At 41.2% G+C, this 24,236-nt stretch overlaps 1 protein-coding gene across 11 annotated transcripts in view; it reads left to right on the top strand.

Moving 5' to 3' along the window:
* LOC145526208 (uncharacterized) overlaps positions 1-24,236 on the top strand; it is a 418,885-nt gene that overhangs the window by 53,539 nt on the left and 341,110 nt on the right. For 3 of the 11 annotated variants that reach the window (XR_014068753.1, XR_014068752.1, XR_014068750.1), the window contains exon 2: positions 2,688-2,798. The exons of 5 other annotated variants lie outside the window; for them this stretch is intronic. The gene's annotated coding sequence lies outside the window, so the exon portion shown is untranslated. Of the gene's footprint in view, positions 1-2,687; positions 2,799-6,428; positions 6,668-24,236 lie in introns of those variants that run through there. 3 more of the 11 variants (XR_014068748.1, XR_014068756.1, XR_014068755.1) reach the window with 3 other exon arrangements.

Below are 24,236 nucleotides of genomic sequence, written 5' to 3'. Positions count from 1 at the left end.
CAATCTAGGTGATCCCTCCCTGGTTTTGCTGTCAGAGGCCAGAGAGGTCTTCCTGGAATAGATACAGATCTCACACACTGTGCTTAGGGCTGTCCAGGGGTCCCCCAGCATTAGCATGCACAATCTGAACATCGTTTCTAATTTTCACAAATACTGACAGAGCAACCTTTAGCATCCCCGAGGCAAAAAGCTCCAGACGCGCAGGTGTCTGGGATGCGTCTTTTCCGCGGTGCTGTCTTGGGTTCAGGTGTTGGGATGAATGAACCCACAGAGCACCCGCCCCTCCCTGGCAGGCTGCTCTCAGGCTCCTTTGTTTGGTTTATGTATAGCCATCAATGCATCATTCCTTCTGCTTCAGCTGTTTGAGAATCCCATCTTCTCTATTGATTTCCCACAGAACGTTTACTGCTCTCCAAGGTGTGACCTGTACCTCTAGCTAATTTATTTCTGTCATGGCTGTAGGATTTAGGAATGAGGGGGGAGGGGAGCGAGGGCTTGAGGGGAAAGAGGGAGGGTGGCGAGAGAGCTGTGCGTCCAAGATGTGGGAGATAAATTCAGCCCTGGAACCCCCGACAGGCAGGCCGGCAGCTCCGGAGGGCAGGCACGGCAACAAGGAGACTTTGCTTGAAAATCTGCTCAGTAAGATGGAGGCTGCAGCCACGGGGTTTCAGGAGGCCGGGAATGATAGCAGGGCCCCATGGGGATGGAAAAGCAAGGAGAGAATGTGTTTGGAAATAATCTCTTGCCTGTTCAGGAGCCAGTCACCCTATTGAGCAGGATGTGGTAGGTTTTTTTTTTTCTCTTTTTAATGAAATGATGGAAAACTCTTCTAGGGGCGAGGTGGGGGGGGGGCGACTGGTGAAGTCCTATTCTCTTCTTCATTATGAGATTTTCAACAGCAGGGCATTCCTGTGTCAGTCCTGGCACTGTGATTACAGTGACTGACGTGTGCGATATTAAATCGAACCACGTTAACATAAACCTCCTTCCCCTGCGTGCCTAGAACAGACTGAGTTACCCTTTCCATGGTCTCATTTTGCTAGATAACTGTTAGAATGCCCACTTCATTTTTTTCTTCCTCGTGAAAACAGCTTATATCTTCTGAGAAATTCTAGTTATAAACTTATGCAAGGAAAGATGTTGGTTATTTATTACTTTCACCTAGATGGAGACATGTTTGTGAAGTGAGTGGATGTGTCACACGTGAAGGGCATTTTAAAGTTTTCAAAATTTTTTTCATATACTTTATTTCATTTCCATAACAATTATTATTTTCACAGTTGTAGAAATGCTGGCTTATTAGCCCAGCTAAGATCACGTGGCTAATAAATAGCAAATGCAGAGTGCAGGGTTTCTGGCTCCAGATTCAGGTTTCAGTACATGACACCCCAGAAATGTGGGGTCACTCTGTTCTACCAAGACCACCCCTTGAAAAGCAGAAGCTGGAGAGTAAGAGGTACATGAGTCAAAATTTGTCCCCCTCTTAGAAAGGTGTTGATGGAATGAATTTGAGTTAAACCAAACATGTACCCTTCTAAGCTTCCACTCGTATGTTTTATGCCTAAGGTCAGTCCATCTGAAGTATAAAAAAGCCTTAGGAAGCAGGGCAAAAATCACTAGTAGTTTCTCCCTCCTTCCCATATACCAGTCTCCAGTCCCTCCCCAACTTATATACAGATTCTTTGTCATTCTTTATAGGGAGTAAAATAAAACAAGTCATCATTACCACTTTATGTATCACCATCTATTGTAATGTACTCTGAGCTGGGCATTAGAATAGCAGTTATTTGTGAGGCTGGCTAGTGGAGTTCATGCTTATACATCCCAGGCACTCTGCGACCCCCTCCATTTTCATGGTGTGATGTATGGAGGGGCTTCTGGGATGTTGGTAGGAGAACATGATGGCAGGGATGGTGGACTGGTGGGTCTTTCACAACCTGGACCTACTCTAACTGGAACTGTCTAACTTTGGGAGAAGAGTAGCCTACCTCATCTTCCTTGTAGCCAGAAAAATGATCTGCGTGCCACCTCAGAGCCTAACAGAGCCTCAGAGCCTCCTTAAAGAGTTATTTGACTTTTAAAAACAAAGCATGACAGTATTATGGAAAAGATTTCTATCCTGAGTGTCTGTCATGAAAGAAGGGATCATCTTGTGGATAAATAAAAGTGCCTCCCTGGTGGCTTAGACAGTAAAGAATCTGCCTGCAATGCAGGAGACCTGGGTTCAATCCCTGGGTCGGGAAGATCCCCTGGAGAAGGGAAAGGCAACCCGCTTCAGTATTCTTGCCTAGAGAATCCCTTGGGCAGAGGAGCCTGGTGGGCTAAAGTCCATGGGGTCGCAAAGAGTCAGACATGACTGGGTGATTAACACACTTTCATATCCAATGTGTAGGAATTAAATATTACTGTGAACATCCCTGGAATAACCAAAGTTACTTTGGTTTGAAAAGATCTGGACTTTGAAAAGAAATGTGTACATTTTCTTTGTAGTCAGCAAACTATATTCCCGCCATCTCTGAAGTAACCTTCATCTTAGGACTCAGGATTTGGGAAGGGATGAGTAAGGCAAAAGTAAGAAATGCTCAGAAGAAGATCATATTTACTTCTACATCAACATTGTGTGATGTGTTTTGCTGTTTCTCTCGTCTGGAGCAATTTTTATTTCTCTACTCTTTTTCTTTTTGCAGACTGACCTAGGGTGATTTAAAACGACTGAATTTTGAGTCCTGTTTCCATAAATGAAATTGTGTGCTGCGTGGCTAGAGAGTTTAATGATCAATTTCTGCAAGGTGGAATGGGTATGTTAATATCTATCCTAACTCACCAGGTTGTTGTGAGGACCTCAGGTAACAATGGGTGGTGTAGTGTTTTGTAAACTCGAAAGCATGGTACAGGAAAGAATTTACCCTCTATTATTTTGAGTTCTCAAAATATATACACAGGGACTTCTCTGGAGGTCCAGTGGTTACAACTGCATGCTTCCATTGCAGGGGGCATAGATTTGAGCCCTGGTTAGGGACACCAGATCCCACATGCTTCACAGTGGTCAAAAAAAAAAAATGTGCAATCAGTATTATCTTCATTATCTGTGTGATCATGGTGGTGAAAGGGCATTATGGCATCCAGAGTGTCATTATTTAGCATTAGAGTCTGTGTGGGGCTATGATTTGGAATTAGCCTACAGCTCACTCAGTTCACTTCAGTTCAGTCGGTCAGTCATGTCTGACTCTTCGCAGCCCCATGGACTACAGCACGCCAGGGCTCCCTGTCCATCACCAACTCCCAGAGCTTGCTCAAACTCATATCCATCAAGTCAGTGATGCCATCCAACCATCTCATCCTCTGTCATTCCCTTCTCCTCCTGCCTTCAATCTTTCCCAGCATCAGGGTCTTTTCAAATGAGTCTGTTCTTCGCATCAGGTGGCCAAAGTATTGGAGCTTCAACATCAGTCCTTCCAATGAGTATTCAGGACAGATTTCCTTTAGGATTGAGTGGTATGGTCTCCTTGCTGTCCAAGGGACTCTCAAGAGTCTTCTCCAGCACCACAGTTCAAAAGCATCAATTGTTTGGCGCTCAACTTTCTTTATAGTCTAGCTCTCACATCCATACATGACTACTGGAAAACCCATAGCTTTGTCTAGACTACAGCTCACTATTAAATATGAAATATAAGCCTTGTCCCTTCTCGGCTTTACCTCTCCTTATATTTTCTAAATATCTTGCCACTTTGCTTTGAGAGTTCATGCAACCCTCATATCCACTTCTGTTTATCTTTGGAGGTTTGCCTGGGAAGATCTTTAGTTTAAAGATCATCAGCGGAATTCCATCTCACTTCTCTCGGAGTTTGCACAGTTATTGGAGCACAGTGGGGTGGGGTGGGCCAGGCAGGATGCTGAGAGAACCACTGCTGGGAGGGGAGGCTGAGTTTCATACAGCCGTTCAGACATTTTCAGACATTTCTCAACTTGGAATGGTTTTTCTAATAAAAATTATAGAACACATGCATTTTAAGTCTGATAACTCGATGGAGTTCTACCACGTTATGGATTAGCTAGTTGGTAGACTAATATGAGACTCTACAAACCGTTTATACAATTGTGTATTTGGGAAAATGCTTTGTGAATTACAAGGACTGACTGACAAACGTATATTTAGAGCTAAACTTAGTTGTGACTTGAGGCCTTTCTTGTCCCGAATATGAGAACCTTTCTTCCAAATTTATTTTGTACCTATTTTATGCTCAACGTTGTGAGTAGTGGCCGGGTTAGTGTGAGTAGCTGGATGACCGCTGATGCTGGGGTGGATGGAAAGGGAAGGTTCCCATCCTGGTTCTGTCATTTGCCGGCTGTGACACTGAACAGCTACTTATGCTCTTTACTTCTCAGTTTCCTCGCCTACAAAATAAAGATGTTGATAATAGAACTCAGTTCCCAGGGTGGTTATTGTTAGAAATGCATCAAAGGAAAAAAAAAAAAACAGTTTGGGGAGGATGGGATGAATTGGGAGGTTGGGGTTGACATATACACACTATTGATACTGTGTATAAAATAGACAACTAATGAGAGCTTACTGTATAGCTCAGGGAACTCTCCTTAAGACTCTTTGGTGTCCTAAATGGGAAGGAAATCCAAAAGAGAGGGGACATATGTGTACATATAGCTGATTCACTTTACAGTGGAAACTAACACAACACTGTAAAGCAACTATACTCTGGTAAAAATTAATTAGAGATTAAAAGTTAAAATTAATTAAACATTAAAAAGAGAAAACTACAGCTTATACGAAGAGAGTTGTTATCCTGACTTCACACAATATTCAGAGAGCTTTCTATTTTGTTGAACAGATGATGACTGGCTTCGGAGCGAGGACTCTTAAGACTATGTTCATTGATAGTAGGGAGATCAAAAATTACCATGGATGCTTTAGGTGCACCTAGGAGTTGACTAAACTGGTATATACATACAATGGAATAGTCATTGTTGTTTAGTCTGTCAGTTGTGTCTGACTCTTTGTGACCCCACAGACTGTAGCTGCCAGGCTCCTCTGTCCATGGAATTTCCTGGGCAAGAATACTGGAGTGGGTTGCTGTTTCCTTCTCCAGGAGATCTTCGCGACCCAGGGATCAAACCCACATCTCCTGCACTGGCAGGTGGATTCTTTACTGCGAAGCCACCAGGGAAGCCCTTACAATGAAATATCATTCAACCATAAAAAGAAACATGACAGTGATGCATGCTACCAGTGTGGATAAACCTTGAAAATATTATACTAAGTGGAAGTCTGTCTCCGAAGCTTATTATATATAGCTCCATATATACGAAATATCCAGAATGGGTGAATCTGCAGAAGCAGAAAGCAGATTGGTGGTTCCCAGGGGCTGAGAGGAGGGGGAACGTGGGAGGTAACAGTGGTATGAGATTTTCTTTGGAGATGATAACACTGTTTTAGAACTAGATAGAGGTGATGGTTACACAATACAGTGAATGTACTAAATATCACTGAATTTAAAATGGTTAATTTTATGTTATGTGCAGTTTTTAAAAATGCTATGGGAGAAGAAAGCCACCTAAATAAGTTAACTGTCTAGGAAGCATTCCTGACTATAATTTATATACTCTTGATCATTTGCTGAGTCTGTGAAGACAGTCTCTCTTATTTCCTTACAATTTTTTTTTTTTTTTTGCCTTTTGTAGTCCCATCTTAAGACCTTGGTTTTCTGTCCCTCCATGAAGACTCAGATTCTGTTTGAGTAACTTCTTTCATTCACTTCCTGACTCACTCATTCACCTGGTGTCCAGGAGGATGACAATTAATATGTGATCTGGGACAGAGGACAGCTGGCCCTGCTGTGTAACCTTGGCAAGCATCTTAACTTCTCTGGTCTTAGGGAGATATCAACAAGATCATTTCTTGGGATTCTTTCAGTTTTAAATTTCTAGATTTAAGAAATAAGGAATTCATTATTAGGTTACTTTAAATAGTCTGTCAGCTAAATTCTCTGATTCTTTTACTTTGAATTCATTTATCAGACCTAGCTAGACAGACAGAAAAAAAATAAATTACATTTAGAATGAGCCTCCTCTTTTTCATTAGACCTCAGTAACGAGGAGAATATTCATCTCCATGTCTGGGGTAAAACTTCTTTGACCATGGGAAACCTTTCTTCATGTTTTTTTTTTTTAAGATTAAAAATGTCCAAGGCATGAAACTGATCTGCTTTTCTTAAGGTTTGAAAAGCATCAAAAATGATGTTTTTCTCTTTAATTATAATATATTACAGAAAACAGACATTGCAATAACTTAATAGCCCATCAAAACACTATCTTCAAGGGTCATTTAGTATTTCCATGATAAATTGCTATTTTTAGAAGCTTATGTAACCAAACAAAGAATGTGTTCTTGGCTATGGCCATGAAGACAAGTTATTATCGTGGGAGGGACAAAGGAATCTGAGAGGCTCATGAGAGACGGAGCCAATTGCAGGGAACAGTTTATAGAGCACCCTTTCTTCTGGGTCTCCAGTTTCTGCAATCAGGATAACTCAGTTCCTCTCAGAGCCATTTTCATTTTTGAAGTGCTCTTTAACCATTAGCTAATAAATACTCATCAATGAATTTTCCTCCGCATCTTGGAAGTTGGGGGAGAAAGAAAATCGCTTTCTATTTTGTAAGTATTATTCCCCATGGGGTCTCCCTTCTCATGCTCCTAATGGAAACAAGAAATAAATTATACCTACTCTTTGAAAGGGCCAAAGACCACCATTCTTTCCATAGAGAACACCTGGAAATTTGCATCAGAGATTAATGACCTTCAGTAATTACCTCACTGTCATAGCAGAGGGAATGTCTGTCTCCCATTACCACGCTCTATTCTCATGAGGACAGTTGAGTGGAAAGATGCTTTGGGGGGGTCTTCTCAGGGAGCTGTGTGTCTAGAGTTGAGCTAAGGGAAGGTGGGGTCTGAGCGTGGGTTTCCAATGGACTTCGTATCTCCAATTTCTAGCATCAAAAAGTTAACGGTTTTGGAATTTTCTGTTCTTTTGTATTATCTGTGTATCTTCTCCCCTTTATCAGCTTCATTCCATTTAGACTTGGCTGTGAGTTTGTTTCTGCTGTGGTGAATTGCACCACACATACTGAAAGCTGCACCAAGACTTTTCTAGCTGCACATGTGTTGTGAGGAAGACAATCTGATTTATAGCAAGAGCTATGTCTTATTGGGTTTCTGTTGTCTTATGGTCTAAAGTAATGCTATCCAACAGACATAGAATACAAACCACATCGTGAGCCATTTATAATTTTAAAGTTTGTGGCAACTACGTTAAAAAAGTGAAAATAGGTGAAATTAATTTTAATAATATATTTTACTTAATCCAGCATATTCAAAATTTTATTACTTCTGTATCTAGTAAGTGTAAAAGTTAATGAGATATTTGACGTTTTAAAAACCAAACTGATGAATTTTTTTTTTTTTGAGGTTAAAAAAATCTATATTTGAACTGCCCCATTCACCATTATTGGTCACTCTGTTATCCATGAAACTCATTTTTTTTTCATGGCAGTTGTGATACCATTCTCTTTTTTTGAACTGTATACTTAATATTTTTACTATTTTAATTTTATTTAAGTATAGTTGTGTCACCAAACTGATAAATTCTGATGTGTCTTTTATACTGACAACATCTTATACAACCATCTCAATTTGGACTAGCCGTGTTTCATGTGTCTTATAGCTACAGTATTGGACAGCATGTAGTCATAGTAGATGATATTTTAACAAATATTTTAAAATTAAAAAGTAGTTCTGAATTACTTTTTACAACCTGAAGTTCTGATATAAATTGCTGTAAGTTTTGTCTTCAGGGCTTTCTCTTTATAAAGTAACCCTTGTTTTATTTTTTCAGGAATGGGGGGATGTTAGAAGGTTCTAGTGTTTATCCGCAGGAAAGGGGTTAATGTATGTTCTCTCAAACCTACAATTCATTCTGGAATTAAGATAGCATCAGTGAATTATGATCCCACCCTCCCTATTTTGCTTTATGTTTGGCTGTACCTTGACCTCAGAACTACGTATGAGCCAAGAAATGCCAAGACTGTTGATTTTAGATCAAGATTAGGATTTGGTCATGTTTGATTGGAGCCCTGTCTTACATTGTTGCTGCACTTGAAGTGCTTTGCACACACATTCTTAGTTTTTTGGTGCCATCATCCTCCAAAATAACTTTCTGTGTTTACTTTTTTTTCTCTTTTTATGGATATGAACTTTATTTTTAAAATTAAAAAAAAGATTTTATTTATTTTTATTTCTGGTTGCACTGGGTCTACGTTGCTTCGCTCAGGTTCTCCCAAGTTGTGGCGAGAGGGGCTACTCTTTGTTGTGGGGTGCAGGCTTCTCATTGCTGCGGCTTCTCTTGTTGTGGAGCACAGGCTCTAAGCAAGCAGGCTCAGTAGTTGTGGCACATGGGCTTAGTTTCCCTGTGGCATGTGGAATCTTCCTGGACCAGGGATTGAACCCATGTCCCCCGCATTGACAGGAGAATTCCCATCCACTGTGCTACCGAGGAAGTCCTTTATGTGCTTATTTATATGTGGTTGTGTTCTCATAACAAAAAAGCATACTTTTTGTACTTGTAGCTTCTCACCTTAACTGAAAGAATTCCAGGGGGCAGCAGCCACAACCAAAGGAGGCAGAGACACTGAGGTGGCTACACATCACTTCCCAAAGGCTGGGCACCCACATTTTTGGGCCAAGTGTCTCATTCTGAGGGAGAGGGATATCACAAATAATTGGTCTGTCTGTCATTCCATTGGCTAGAACTTCAGCCATTGGCATTTCCATCCGTCTACATAAGAATGATGGTTAACAGCAATAACTATTTATCATTGAACATCAACAATGAACTGTGGTAGGTGTGATGAGAAATGAAATGGAGGTGGCATCCTTTCTGCCCCTGAAGAGCTTAGCTCGATCATGAAGAAGAGATGACATATGGAGTCCTAGTTGAGGTTCTCAAGTGTTGGACCTGAGATATCAACAGGGTATGAGGTGACCCTGAGGTCCTGAACAGGGGTATCCAACCTCCAAAATCTAATGCCTGATGATCTGAAGTGGAGTTGTTCAGTTCAGTTCAGTCACTCAGTCGTGTCCGACTCTTTGTGACCCCATGAACTGCAGCATGCCGGGCCTCCCTGTCCATCACCAACTCCCTGAGTCCACCCAAACCCATGTCCATCGAGTCGATGATGCCATCCAGCCATCTCATCCTCTGTTTTCCTCTTCTCCTCCCGCCCTCAATCTTTCCCAGCATCAGGGTCTTTTCCAATGAGTCAGCTCGTTGCATCAGGTGGCCAAAGTATTGGAGTTGCAGTTTCAACATCAGTCCTTCCAATGAACACTCAGGACTGATCTCATTTAGGATGGGCTGGTTGGATCTCCTTGCAGTCCAAGGGACTCGCAAGAGTCTTCTCCAACACCACAGTTCAAAAGCATCAGTTCTTTGGTGCTCAGCTTTCTTTATAGTCCAACTCTCACATCCATACATGACTACTGGAAAAACCATAGCCTTGACTATATGGACCTTTGTTGGCAAAGCAATGTCTCTGCTTTTTAATATGCTATCTAGGTTGGTCATAACTTTCCTTCCAAGGAGTAAGCGTCTTTTAATTTCATGGCTGCAGTGACCATCTGCAGTGATTTTGGAGTCCCCCAAAAATAAAGTCTGACACTGTTTCCACTGTTTCCCCATCTATTTGCCATGAAGTGATGGGACCAGATGCCATGATCTTAGTTTTCTGAATGTTGAGTTTTAAGCCAACTTTTTCACTCTCCTCTTTCACTTTCATCAAGAGGCTCTTTAGTTCTTCTTTGCTTTCTGCCTTAAGAGTGGTGTCATCTGCATATCTGAGGTTATTGATATTTCTCCCGGCAATCTTGATTCCAGTTTGTGTTTCTTCCAGCCCAGCGTTTCTCATGATGTACTCTGCATATAAGTTAAATAAGCAGGGTAACAATATACAGCCTTGATGTGGAGGTGATGTAACAGTAATACAAATAAAGTGCATAATCAATGTAATGGCTTGAATAATCCCCAAGCCCCTGCCCGGGTCCTCAGAAAAGTTGTCTTTCACCAAAATGGTCTCTGGTGCCAAAAAGGTTGGGGACCACTGCTATCAGATACAGTGAACCAGCATTTATTAAGGACTGTGTCACGCCACGGAGAAGGCAATGGCACCCCACTCCAGTACTCTTGGCTGGAAAATCCCATGGATGGAGGAGCCTGGTAGGCTACAGTCCACTGGGTCGCTAAGAGTCAGACGACTGAGCGACTTCACTTTCATTTTTCCCTTTAATGCACTGGAGGAGGAAACGGCAACCCACTCCGGTATTCTTGCTTGGAGAATCCCAGGGACGGCGGAGCCTGATGGGCTGCCGTCTATGGGGTCGCACAGAGTCGGACACGACTGAAGCGACTTAGCAGCAGCAGCAGCAGCAGTGTCATGCCAGGAGACTGACTAGGTGTCAGTGACAATTAAGGTGAAGACAGTCTCTCTTCTTACCAATATCCTAATCTACTGTGAGATAAGGGTGAAAAAACCACCTGCCGTGCCATGTGAGATGTGATATAATGGAGAAACAGAACTACAGAAAGACAGAGGAAGGAGAGAGTAAGACCTCCAGTCTAAGCTGCAGTCATGTCTTCAGAGGTAAGGATGATGGGGCTGGCTTTCAAAACAGGAAAGGGCAGGAAAGGGAGATGGAAGCAGCCTGAAGAGAAACGGGTAGGAGGGAAGGTGAAGGTGGTTCTGGAGCTGGTGTGTGTGTGTGGGTGTGTGTGTTAGCTGCTTAGTCGTGTCCGACTCTTTGCAACCCTATAGACTGTAGCCCACCAGGCCCCTCCATTCATGGGATTCTCCAGGCAAGAACACTAGAGTGGGTTGCCATTTCCTTCTCCAAAAGGAACTATAGAAAGAAAGAAAGTGAAGTTGCTCAGTCGTGTCCGACTCTTTGCGACCCCGTGGACTGTAGCCTACCAGGCTCCTCCATCCATGGAATTTTCCAGGCAAGAATACTGGAGTTCGTTGCCATTTCCTTCTCTACTGGAGCTGGTGAGCCCTGGAGAAAAGTCACACTTGGGCGTATTGTGATCTCAACTGTCTTAGGACGTTTGATTCAAATGCTGCCTGTGTTATGTTCGTGGATGTTGAAAAAATTATTAAAAGTTCTGAGGGATGGATAATTTATTTTTTCAAGATTATTTAAAAAGTACCACATCAATGACTGTTTTGGTTTAATTGCTGTAATAGTGAGGATCCATGTACTCACTGAGGACAGACTCTGTCCTTAGGTTAAGGGCAGACTCTGGAAGTTGAATTGCATAGATTCACATCTCAGCTCTGCCACTTAAACTGTGCTATCTAGCTCCTCAGTCCTTCAGTGTCTTCATCTGTAATAGGAGAAATAATACTAGCACCTCCCTCAAAGATTGTTCTTAGTCATGAGTTAAGATTGGGGAAGGGCATAAAAGAGTGTCTGCTTCAATATAAGTATCCTAAACGTTTGTTAAATGAAGGCACTACACAAAGTTCTAGTGGCTGGTAATGGCAAAGAGTTTTCTGGGTGAATGTTAGATGATCAGGACATTGTGTTTTTTTGTTTTTTTGTTTTATGATAGAGTGAATTTGTTTGTCGTCCACCTGGGCTGAATGCATCCATGATGTCACTGACATGAACGACGATTGCAGTAGGCAGCTCTGACCTGGGATTGTACATGTTTTATATTTTACTTTAGCCTGTGCTAAAAACACTTTTAGTTCAGAATATCTAAATGATCCACTTCAAAAAAACTTGCATATAAAATATTCAAAATGCAGCTCTCTTCTTAGAGAATATGTGAGAATATGTATACATCAGTATTGGATCATATGTGAAAATAGCACTTTTGTAAGAAAAAGCAGAACCATGTCATGTTGCAGTGATTGATTTGCACTCATAAAACTGATAAGAAAAATTACAAATAGGCATAAAAGTAAAGAGAATAGTGTAGTGATCCCTCATGTACCCAATATTTAGATTTTAGCTCTTCTTTTGGGGAGAAGTATTTTAAAGGAAATCCCAGAAAACATGACATTTGAAACCATTAAATGTTAGATTAGAAATTTTGAAAGTTTGCTTTCTTATACAACTGCATTATCCAAAGCAATAATTTTTTTTTGATACATCCCATCTATAGTCAGAATTCCCCACTTGCCCCCAAATGGCTTTATAGAGAATTTACTTGAATCAAAATACAAATAAGACCTACCCAGGGCATTTGGTTATCAAGACCCATATGTTTCTATTAACCTAGGATGGTCTAGATTTCTACATTAGTTTGAGAGGGTCTTATTGTGGGATGGCCTCCAGGTCGGAGACCTAGTTGACGCCAAATGATGGACATGACCAAGTTCATCTTGAGTAGAAATACTTTTGTCAACAAAGTTAAATTATAATTCTCTCACAACCAGCTTTTAAACGTTTTGTTTATCTGTTGATGGCTGTGCTGGGTCTTGGTTGCTACGCACACGCTTTCTCTAGTTGCAGCAAGTGGGGGATACTTTTTGTTGTGGTGCAGACTTGTCACTGTGGTGGCTTCTCTTGTTGCAGAGCGTGGGCTCTAGAGCACAGGATCAGTGGCTGCGGTGCACATGCTCTGTGGCATGTGGGATCTTCCCAGACCAGGGCTCAAACTCTTGTCCCCTGCATTGGCAGGCAGATTTTTAGCCACTAGACCACCAGGAAAGTCCCTTACAGTCAGTTTGAATGTCAACTGTAAGTGTTGTAGGCAGGGGACCAGGGACCAGGAATGAATGAGACAGGATCCCTGGGCTCCGCAATCAGGCAGAATTTCTACTCTTTGACCTACCAGAGGATAAGATCTTGTGGGCGAGTGGGGAGTGTGGCTGCCGTCTCATACAGTGCTGCCAATTCCTGCTTATGGCTTTTCTTTGCATCAGACAACTGAGAAGGCTGGAATTTACAGCTCAGTGGGAAATGTTCCTGGGTGATTAGAGACAGGAGGTCTGGGGTCTGCCCTCCATCCTAACACACTCTCTCCTTGGGACACACTGTCAGATGTTTCCTTCCTCCATGATTATAAGTTGTGTCAAGCCTCCACATGTATGCCAAGCCCTGGATAGCATTTGAGAGAGAGTTAATATTTCCCAGGAAGGGGCATTCTAAAGAAAGCACACGTGAAGTATTAATATTTCCCCTCTTAGGTCTTGGCTTTATGTATGCCGTCCTTCTTCTAATTTGGAAGGAATTGCTGAAGGTGGAAAATTTGCTGGGAAGAAAGGAGAAAGCTCCTCCTGCCCGTCCCTTCTCAAGAATGTGTACATCAGTGAGAAAGCATGTTCTAGACACCAGAGGTGGACCAGGAGAATGTGGAGGGGAGATAGGGGGTGGTGAAAGCCTGGTCTGAGAACTGGAAGGAACTGGTGTTGAGTTCTTCTCTTGTCACTCAGAAGATGTTTTAACTTGAGCAAGTTTCTGAACTTCTTGAAATCCATTTTCTAATCTGTAAAATGGGTAGTATGATGCCTTTTCCACATGGTTTGAAGATGAAATAAAAGATTATGTTGTTGTTCAGTCGCTAAGTTGTTTCCGACTCTTTACAACCCCGTGGACTGCAGCACTCCAGGCTTCCCTGACGTTCACCATCTCCCTGAGTTTGCTCAAATTCACATTTATTGAGTCGATGATGCCATCCATCTCATCCTCTGTCGTCCCCTTCTCCTCTTGCCTTCAGTGTCTTTTCCAGGGAGTTGGCTCTTCCCATCAAGTGGCCAGGGTATTGGAATTTCAGCACCAGTCCTTCCAATGGATATTCAGGGTTGATTACCTTTAGGATTGACTGGTTTGATCTCCTTTCTGTCCAAGGGACTCTCAAGAGTCTTCTCCAACACCACAGTTCGAAGGCATCAATTCTTCGGCCCTCAGCCTTCTTCATGGTCCGACTCTCATATGACTCCTGGAAAAAATCATAGCTTTCACTGTATGGACTTTTGTTGGCAAAATGATATCTTTGCTTTTTAATGTGCTGTCTAGGTTGGCCATAGCTTTTCTTCCAAGGAGCAAGCGTCTTTTAATTTCATGGCTAGAGTCGCCAACTGCAGTGATTTTAATTAAAGTCTGTCACTGCTTCTATTTTTTTCCACATCCATTTGCCATGAAGTGCTGGGACAAGATGCCATGATCTTAGTTTTTTGAATGTTGAGTTTTAAGCCTTCTTTTTCATTCTCCTCTTTCACCTTCATCAAGAGGCTCTTTAGTTCCTCTTCATCTTCTGCCGTTAGAGTGATATCATCTACATATCTGAGGAGATTGATATTTCTCCTGGCAGTCTTGATTCCAGCTTATGATTCATCCAGCCCAGCATTTCACATGACGTACTCTTTATATAAATTAAATAAGCAGGGTGACACTCTACAACCTTGACATACTCTTTGCCACTTTTGAACCAGTCTGTTGTTTCATGTCTGGTTATAAATTGCCTCTTGAGCTGCATATAGGTTTCTCAGGAGGCAGGTAAAGTGGTCTAGTATTCCCATGTCTTTGGGAATGTATACCATAAAACTCGGAGGCCATTCATTTTTAGTCTGAAAAAGACTTGGAAATAAAGACTTTCAGAATCATTACATTTCTCCCAATAGGACACTCCCCTACCTCCCCCTACCACCACCACCCAGACCCACACGTGCACGCGTGCCAGATCACTCAGTTGTGTTCAACTCTTTGCAACCATATGGACTGTAGCCCACCAGGCTCCTCTGTCCATGGGATTCTCCAGGCAGGCATACTGGAATGGGCTGACATTTTCTTCTCCAGAGTATCTTCCCGACCCAGGGATTGAATCCATGTCTCTTGCATTGCCAGCAGATTCTTTACCATTAGCACCACCGAAACACCCATATGCTTTCTGTCTATGCACATGCATACCATGTAGACTCACTTCTGTTCACTTTTTGGTCCTCTGATCTTTGTTATCTAGGTTAGAAGAAGTAGTTAGGGAAAGTGAATTGAAAGTTGTATGTTACAGGTTTTAGGCCTTAAAAGATGGCATATCATCAGAGAAATATATCCTTTCTTCTGAGATGCCTGTATTATTATTTTGTGTCGGGGACAAGTCCTCCTTCTCCTTTCCAACTCTCCCTCTTTAAGTTTCATCCATTATCTCATTTATTGAAATGAACTTCACTTGGGAATGAGAAAGTTTTGGCATAGCTAGGAGCTTTTAATGGAAATAAGAGAGAAGACATCTCTGACATATATAATATGTTCAATATGTTTCCATATATTGCACAATCTCTGATGTGTTACCCAAGATTCATAATGACAGATGGGCTGAGTAGAAGCAGGAGCACTCCCCAAGTGGGAATGTCTTTAGGAACCAGCACTCCTTCCAAGGTGCTTTGAGCTATTCTGAGCAATTGGGGTTCAACACATTCACCCCCAGCCAGAGAAGGTTCTGCCAACACACTGCCTGTGGGAGCTTTGTTGCCTAGCATTTTGCTCCAAACAAGAGTCAAGCCAGACAGCAGAGTCTTAGAGAAACCTAGAGCCAGAGCATTGAGTTCCTGTTTTCAGCTGTGTGACAAGTTATTTGACTTCTTTCAACCTGTGATTCTTCAGCCATATAATGGGGATGAGAAGTAGTTTCTGTTCATTTTCCAGCTATGAAATAAGTGATGAGAAATTTTTGAGAGAACGGTAGAGATTATGAAAGTCTTGATGTTCTTTGCAGCTATCCTTTTTACACATCTAGAGTGGAAATATTGGGCTGCCCAGATGGTGCTGGTGGTAAAGAATCCATCTGCCAAGCAGGAGACACAAGAGATATGGGTTCAATCCCTGGGTGGAAAAAGATCCTCTGGAAAAGGAAATAGCAACACACTCCAGTGTTCTTGCTTGGAAAATCCCATGGACATGAGGATTGCAAAGAGTCAGACATGACTGAGCACACAGCAGAGTGGAAGTAATTAGGAGGGATGTTTCTTTCCTGTCTTGTTTGACTCAAATCTAATCTCATCATTTGATGACTCAAGATTTCCTCAAATGCAAACCGCACATTCTAGAATAATGCAAAATTTTATTTTGGGGTGAGAGAGATGAGAAGTAAAGAGATTTGGCCATATAATGTGGAGTTAAGAAAATTTTAAAAACACCTAAGTGAAAATATAGGGTCAGAACAATAGCTGTGCAGTCATTTGCAATGTTTTCCTGTATAGTCATTCTAAAAGCTTCTTTTACTTTCTTATTTTTCCCCCATCCTCTCTGACTCATGCTATAGCAGATCTGAATCTATGGAATATTTTGTATGCCATCTTTCTTAACCACATTCTGTGAGCTTAAACTGTTTATCAGAAACTTTTTCTTTTTTAAATCATTTCTTTTTAACTTGCACACAGTCTAATTGCCTTTTTTCACCACGCCCATACATTGTGCTGACAGAGCCTTGTTTTTTTTCAGCATAGTTTTCCTATCTAGGGTGTGTTCTTGTTATTGTAGTAAGATAGATAAAATGCCTACGTAAAGATATACTCGGGCTGAACCCAAGTATATTCCCGGATTTATGGCTTGTTAAAGTAGAAGAGAACCAAGCCGTCTTTGGAGCCAGTGCCTTAGCTTTGCAGATGAGACAGGAAGGATTTAGAGAAAGAAAGTGCCTGGGTGTTATAGGGCTCATGATTCATCAGGGGAACACATGCCTTTGAAAGGGAATATCTACCAATGACAGATATCCTAGGATGTCTCCTTGGGTTAATTTAGGATTTTATTTATTTTTCATTTTTTTTCCTGGAAATAACTGGGGCCACTGGAAGTATAGAAAATTAAGGATATTATCTTGTTTCTCTGAACGAATAAGAATATTCTTCAAACTTGGAAAACATTATCCAATTGCAGATTGCAAATCAGAAGATAACTATAGCAGGCAGCTTTACTGGATGTTCTCATTCCTCTGGAAACTGTACAGTAAAATGACTATAATCTTTTTTCCTTTTTGCATTCTTGACATGCCTACCAGTCTGATCACTCCCTGCTTCCCACTGCATACCTTCTCTGCCTCTGCCCTTTCATCCAGCCTAAACACCCATTGCAAACATATCCTTATGTGCTGTTGTCAGCTGCCTTTTGTTCTCATCTGTCCTACGTGTGCACGCTCAGTCGTGTCTTACTCTTGGCAACCCCAGGGACTGTAGCCCGCCAGGCTCCTTGGATCTGATCTCAGCCCATCTCCAAAGGCCTGACTTGGCAGTCTTAAACTCCATTCTGCCTGTGATTCTTAGGCTTGGTGTTTGGCCTTGGCCTCCATGGAGTCTGGATAGTGATGTGTTCGGTAGACAAGGAAGCAGGGCTCAGTGAGAACCTGAGCTCTCAACTGGAGGCAGGAGCTCCTCCAGCTGGGACTTGTTGATTCAGGGGCCATGCCATTCATCACAGAATCACAGGGACAAGATGTGCCCACAAAAGGTGGCTCTTCATGTCAGGCACAACGAGTATGTTCTCACCAGCTTGCCTGCGTTAGGGAATCCTGCAGTAGCTGTGAAATGCAGGGGACTTCACTCAAGGGAACACCCCACCACATGTCCAGAGCTTGTTTTACGTCCTCAGCCACTCACAATGCCCCAGCCATGGTCTAATCCTCTTTTCCACTCATCTCATTGCCCACACCTGTGGTGCACACGCTTCTCTCTTCTGAGTGAGCACACTGTTCACTGTCTGTAAAACCTGAGTTTTCCTCTTGCTTTACCTTTGTTTCTCCTGTTCAATTTGAGCACCAAGCTTTCAGGTAATAATCCTGTTCAATTTGAGCACCAACCTTTGAGGCAATAATCCCTTCCTTTGCTTCTAGAAACTTCTTCCACAGCACCTCCCATTCAGGTGACATTTCATTCCACTTCTTTTGGGTGAATTCAGGAAAGTGTATACATTGTTCCTGAATCAAACTGTAGATCCTCTTTAGAGGGGTGTGGTGTGTGTTTGTGTTTATGTGTATAAATGCCGCTTCAGAATAGTGATTTAGCTCTTGATTCATACAAAACAGGCATAGAATCTCAGCATGAGGTAATGGACGGAGTCCTTGATAAGGATCAGCAGACCTGAATTTTGTACCTAGGTCTGCTACTATCCTTTGCTGTGTGACAGAGGACAGTCACAGTCTCCATGCAATCTTAGCTAAAAACTATGGAGTCAAATTATTTGACACTGGCATCTTTTACCGATTTTGTCCATGTAAGATAGATCAACTTAGCATGATTTGGGAATAACACGTGTGGGAATTTATTATAGAAATAGATTAGATCTCTTAACCACCCACTGCAGTGATTTTGGGGGACCTGCAAGTTTGATTCAGTGGAAGAAGATGGACTTGTTAATGGCTAGTAAGTAGAAGGTGAGAAGACCTAGAGGAGATACCTCATTAGCAATTATTGAAGATATTCTTCTTACATCTGGCTGATGCTGTTGACATGTTGACTTTCTGAGAAAATATTCTTCCAGCAGCACTTTACTGGCATGGGCTATATTTTTAAGATATTTGGCTTTTCTCACATAAACCAATTAACTGTCATATTCTATCTTTCCAGGAGTATCCAAATATAAGGTTGGCTGATAGCCAGTTTGCCAAGTCTTGGAGGATAATAGCTTATTATCTATCAACAGCTTTCTTTTAAAATCTCTTTGTTCAATCCTGGCAGTACTTGTGATGCAGAGGTTATTTATAAGGCTGTGAATAAAGGTCTTACTTTGGGTGTGAGCTGCCCTGAGTAGCCCTGGTGATTTAATTTTTCCATTCAACAGCTCATTGTTGCTGTAGATGAGCAAAACATGGACTCCCTTTCGACTCTTCGCTGAAACTTTCACCATTGTCTGAAAGCTTTGATATGTCTGACTTGCTGAGTGGTTTAGAATGGTCCAATGCAATCTTAGTAATATCCTGCAAATACAGATAAATAACGGGAAAATGTACTTAGTCAAATTTGATAGTTCAGATTCATAGGCAACAGTATTATAATAGATTTAGGTTTCTCTTCTGTAAAAAATGACCTCCATATTTAAGAGGAAAATCTGCTTTCAACAACTTCAATGAGAGGGTGATTTTTTTTTTATCTTATAAAGCTTATTTGAACCAGCATATTAATGATTTATGAACCAATAAGGGGACAATATAAGGGATTACATTTTTGAGCTATACAAAGTTGTAAAAAGCTTAGAGAAAAAGGACTTCATTCAAGATAAATGTTTGTTGAACTGATTTATTGCACCCTTCTAAATGCTCTTGGATGAAAAGTTCATATCTGAACTCATGTTTTTTCTGTTGGTAAGTTTTCTAGAAGATGGCTTTGAAACTTGAATGAACATAGATTTAGCCATAATGCCTGGCCCTTGATAATTCCAGTTGAGAATGTGGACACTGTGATTTTAGTGCGAGAAAGGATGGCACTCAATTTAGCGTTGTGGCACCCTACAAAAAAAGGAAGAACCATGTGACCAGTCTTCTCTGTTTTGAATCCAGTTGCATGATCTCACAATTCAATGAATATTTACCGAGTGCCTTCTATGCACTATTACATGGCTGCATTGTAGCTATAGTAATAAAGGAGAAATGCATTCTCTGCCTTCAAGGAGTTTATAGTTCAGTGGAAGGGTGTGGACAAGGAAACAGAATATTAAAAGGCAGAGTTACCACCAGAGACAAATAGGGTGGTTCTGGAATTTGTGGAGCATAGTCAGGAGGGGCAGGGAAGACTTCTGGGAGATGGGCAGTTTGGGCTGAGCCCTGAATGGTGAATAAGTTCTTACAGGTTAAGGGTGGAAGTGGAAGAAAATTATTGAAAACAAAGGAAGTAATATGTGTGAAGGGCTTCAGATGCCAGAGGATGGAACTAGAGCAGAAAGGGCAAGGGGTAAACGATCTTCCTCAGCTGCTTTTCATCATCATCAAAAGAAGACCTTCCCTGTGGGTCAGTTGTGAGGCTCTGTGAGCTGTCATAGAGCACGTGCTTATCAATGGTTCCCTATTTTGAAAATGTTGTTCAGCTGCTCAGTCGTGTCCAACCCTCAGCGACCCCATGGACTGTAGCCCACCAGGCTCCTTTGTCCATGGGATTTCCAGGCAAGAGTACTGGAGTGGGTTGCCATTTCCTTCTCAACCCTGCAAAAGTACCTTCATTTAAAAAATTTTTGCACATGTATTTTTTTTTCATTTTGGCAATTTTATTTTTTTTTTTTGCTTTTAATATGATTTATTTAATAACAAGTTTGTACAATTTATTTTAAAATAATGGTTGTGCTTAACAATGCCAATATTTCATTTTTCTCTTTTTTTAATATTTAATTAATTAATTTATTTATTTATTTTTACTTTACAGTATTGTAGTGGTTTTTGCCATACATTGATGTGAATCAGCCATGGGTTTACATGTGCTCCCCATCCTGAACCCTCCTCCCGCCTCCCTCCCCATCCCATCCCTCTGGGTCATCCCATTGCACCAGCCCTGAGCACCCTATCTCATGCCTTGAACCTGGACTGGCTTTAAGTTTAATTAGGTCCCATTTGTTTATTTTTGCTTTTATTTCCAATATTCTGGGAGGTAGGTCATAGAGGATCCTGCTGTGATTTATGTCGGAGAGTGTTTTGCCTATGTTTTCCTCTGGGAGTTTTATAGTTTCTGATCTTACATTTAGATCTTTAATCCATTTTGAGTTTGTGTATGGTGTTAGAAAGTGTTCTAGTTTCATTCTTTTACATGTGGTTGACCAGTTTTCCCAGCACCACTTGTTAAAGAGATTGCCTTTCCTCCATTGTATATTCTTGCCTCCTTTGTCGAAGATAAGTTGTCCATAGGTACGTGGATTTATCTCTGGGCTTTCTATTTTGTTCCATTGATCTATATTTCTGTCTTTGTTTTGCACGTGTATTATCTCATTTAATTCTCACAGTAAACCTGTGAAATAGATCACATTATCTGGCTTTATAGCTGAGGCTCAGAGATGTGATAACTTCACCAAGATTTCTTGAGTAATGAGCTAGAGTGGTTTGCTTTCTTCCCTACACTGCCCTGCATCTTCATCTTCTCCATCTCCATCTGCTTAACAGTGGCCACCATTGTTAACAAAGCCTCTACCATTGGTCAGATACTACCAAGCACTTTACAAATATGGGGTCACATAACCCTAATAACAACCAGGATCACCTGGAGAGGAGGAACCCATGTTCTTTTCACTCATCCTATCACCTACTTTGTGAAGAAGAGAGCTCACCCCTCTTCTGCCTTCAAACACAGTTGGAAAGCACTGATTTGTGGGGAGAGGGAAGGTTATTTAATAACAATTCCTTATATGAAGACTGAGGCCTTTTATCTTCTGAATACCATGGATTGTATAACTGATCAAATTTTCCTCTTTGATGGACTGCTGGCCAGTTTTGAGCTAAATTTGTACCCGCCTCTCCCCATGTCTCCTGCAAATCCATAGGTCTTTTTGAAATGTATTTTTGTATTAGCTCCACTCCTGTTTCTGTTTTATGGTATTAGTCTTATTTTTCTTCCTCTTTTTTTCTCCCACATCTAGTTCATCCTACTGTTCCTAGAATAAAGCAGGACATAAACAATTAAAATGTCATTAAATTACCTGAACATAGCATGGAATTTAAATGTTATGCTTTGTTGTTCTCTGCTGCTGGAGGGTGAGTTTGTCCACGTCATTTCACTCACTCCTCCCTGGGACCACAGCTTTTGCTTGTGAGTTGGCAGTCCAGGATTTCAGGCGCTCAGGGATCAGAGGACAGTCTTGGCTTATCAGTCAGTTCAGTTGCTGAGTCATGTCTGACTCTTTGCATGGACTGTAGCATGCCAGGCTTCCCTGTCCATAACCAACTCCCAGAGCTTGCTCAGACTCATGTCCATCAAGTCGGTGATGCCATCCAACCATCTCATCCTCTGTCTTGGCTTATAGTGGCCCCCAAATCTTTGCCAATAAACTTACCTAATTAGCCTTATAGTAATATTTTTTTTCCTCTGAAGCTCACTATTCACTTACTCTTCAGGTTTGCCTTGTCTTTATAAATAACAGCAGGTTTTTTTTTCTTTTTAAACAGATGAGCTTAAGGAAGAAGTCAAAGCTGTAGCATCCTGTGTGCTTTCACTCCGGAAAGATGTACATGTAATTTACTGTAATTTAGAATGAAGTGATAGGATGCAGTTTAGTAGATTTCTCCAAAAGTGGAGCATCAAAAATATACTGTATCTGCAAATGAACTTATTTATAAAACAGAATCAGACTCATAGACTTAGAGAACTAGCTTATGGTTCCCGGGGGAAGGGATGGGGAGAAGGGTTAGGGAATTTGGGATGGACATGTACACACTGCTATATTTAAAACAGATAACCAACAAGGACCTACTGTATAACATAGACATCTCTGCTCAATGTTATGTGGCAACCTGGATGGGAGGGGAGTTTGGGGGAAAATGGATACATGTATATCCATTCAAAGGACTGAGTCCCTTTGCTGTCTACCTGAAACTATCACAGCATTGTTAATTGGCTATATTCCAATAGAAGATAAAAAGTTTTTTTAAAAAGTATAAAATAAAAGGATATGGTAAGTCTACAGGCACTCATTTGAAAATAAATTTTAAAATGTTAAAAAAAATACTGTATCTGATGGAAAATAAGAAACATATTTCTTGGAGATGTTTATCTAAATCAGTCAGATAATATTGTGCTTGGGGCAAAGGACAATTCAATATCATGAACCTGGCTCTTGGAGCCACGTCTAACTCTGCCTGCTAACTTTGTGACTGGGCTAATGAAATCATTGTGCTGGCTTTTTAAATCTGTATAGGTTAAAAGAAAACAGGAACACCCTAGTCTTGTAAAGATTCCTCTGATGCCATGGAATTCCTCTGTAGAATGCCTGATGCTCAGTGTTAGTTATTATTCTTAGCTAGACTTCTGCATAGGCTTTGTATGTAAGCTTAATTGTTCCATTTCCTGGAAAGATTTTAATAGAAATAACAATCGTTATTATGATAACCACGGTGAGGTTATTATATATGTGTATATTGTATAAAGTATCCTATATATTCATATGTATACTGTGTGTATCATATAAATGATATAAATAGAATACTCTGTACACATTGTATATAATATGTATTGTTTTTTGTTGTTGTTCAGTGCTAAGTCCTGTCTGACTCTTTGTGACCCCATGGACTGCAGCATGCCAGGCCCTCTTGTCCCTCACTATCTCCCACAGTTTATCCAGATTCATGTCCATTGAGTTGGTGATGCCATCCAAGCACCTCACCCTCTGTCATCTTCTGCTGTCAACTTTTCGCAGCATCAGGGTCTTTTCCAGGGTGTTGACTCTTCACATTAGGTAACCAAAGTATCGGAGTTTCAGCTTCAGCATCAGTCCTTCCAATGAATATTCAGGGTTGATTTCCTATAGGAGTATATATATGTATGTATATATGTCCAGTGTTTTTGCTACTTCTTGGCGTACTTTTGCCATTTATAAGACCTCACTTCCTCTCTGCTCTCCTGATCCCCCCTCCCTTTTTTTCCTCTAAGCATTTCTCACTGTCAAATTTACTACATATTTCACTTGTTTACTGTTTGTCCCTGCCTTGTAGAATGTACACTGCAAAAGGGCATGGTGTGTGTCTGTGTGTATGTGAGTTTGTTCATACTACAGTAATCCTCAACATCTAGAACATTACCTGGCTTGCAGTAGTCACTGGAATCTGTATTGAATCAATGAATGGTCTTCAAACATCATCAAATTTTCATTAATATGAGTTTTGATGATACTTGAAAAAGAAAAGGTACTTGTTTGGTTAAGGGCAGAAGCTCTTCCCGGTGGAAGTGGGTGCTTGAAAGGCCAAGGGAAAATACAGGTTTTAAGACTCTTAAAGTGGTTGGTAGCTCAGAATTCTGTAACAAATTAGTTGCAGTCTTTTTGTCATCAATGAATGGAGTGCTGACTGTAAGCTAGGGCAAGACCAAATAGGAAACGTCCAACATGCCTTCAGAACACTAGCCATTTTTCTATTTATACACAAGGGTATTTTGACAGTACCGAGACAGTTGAATGTCTTAGTTGGAATTCACAGATGTCAGATATTTTTCTTGTGCAGTGTCTGGTCTACTGACCCATCTGGGGTCATGGAAGTTGACCATTTTGTATCCAA

This window comes from Giraffa tippelskirchi, chromosome 11 (genome assembly GCF_054371585.1).
Source record: "Giraffa tippelskirchi isolate mGirTip1 chromosome 11, T2T-mGirTip1v1.2.pri, whole genome shotgun sequence".
Classification (NCBI taxonomy): Eukaryota; Metazoa; Chordata; class Mammalia; order Artiodactyla; family Giraffidae; genus Giraffa; species Giraffa tippelskirchi.
The sequence above is the reverse complement of the archived record's forward strand: the minus strand, read 5'-3'. Positions and strand labels throughout refer to the sequence as shown.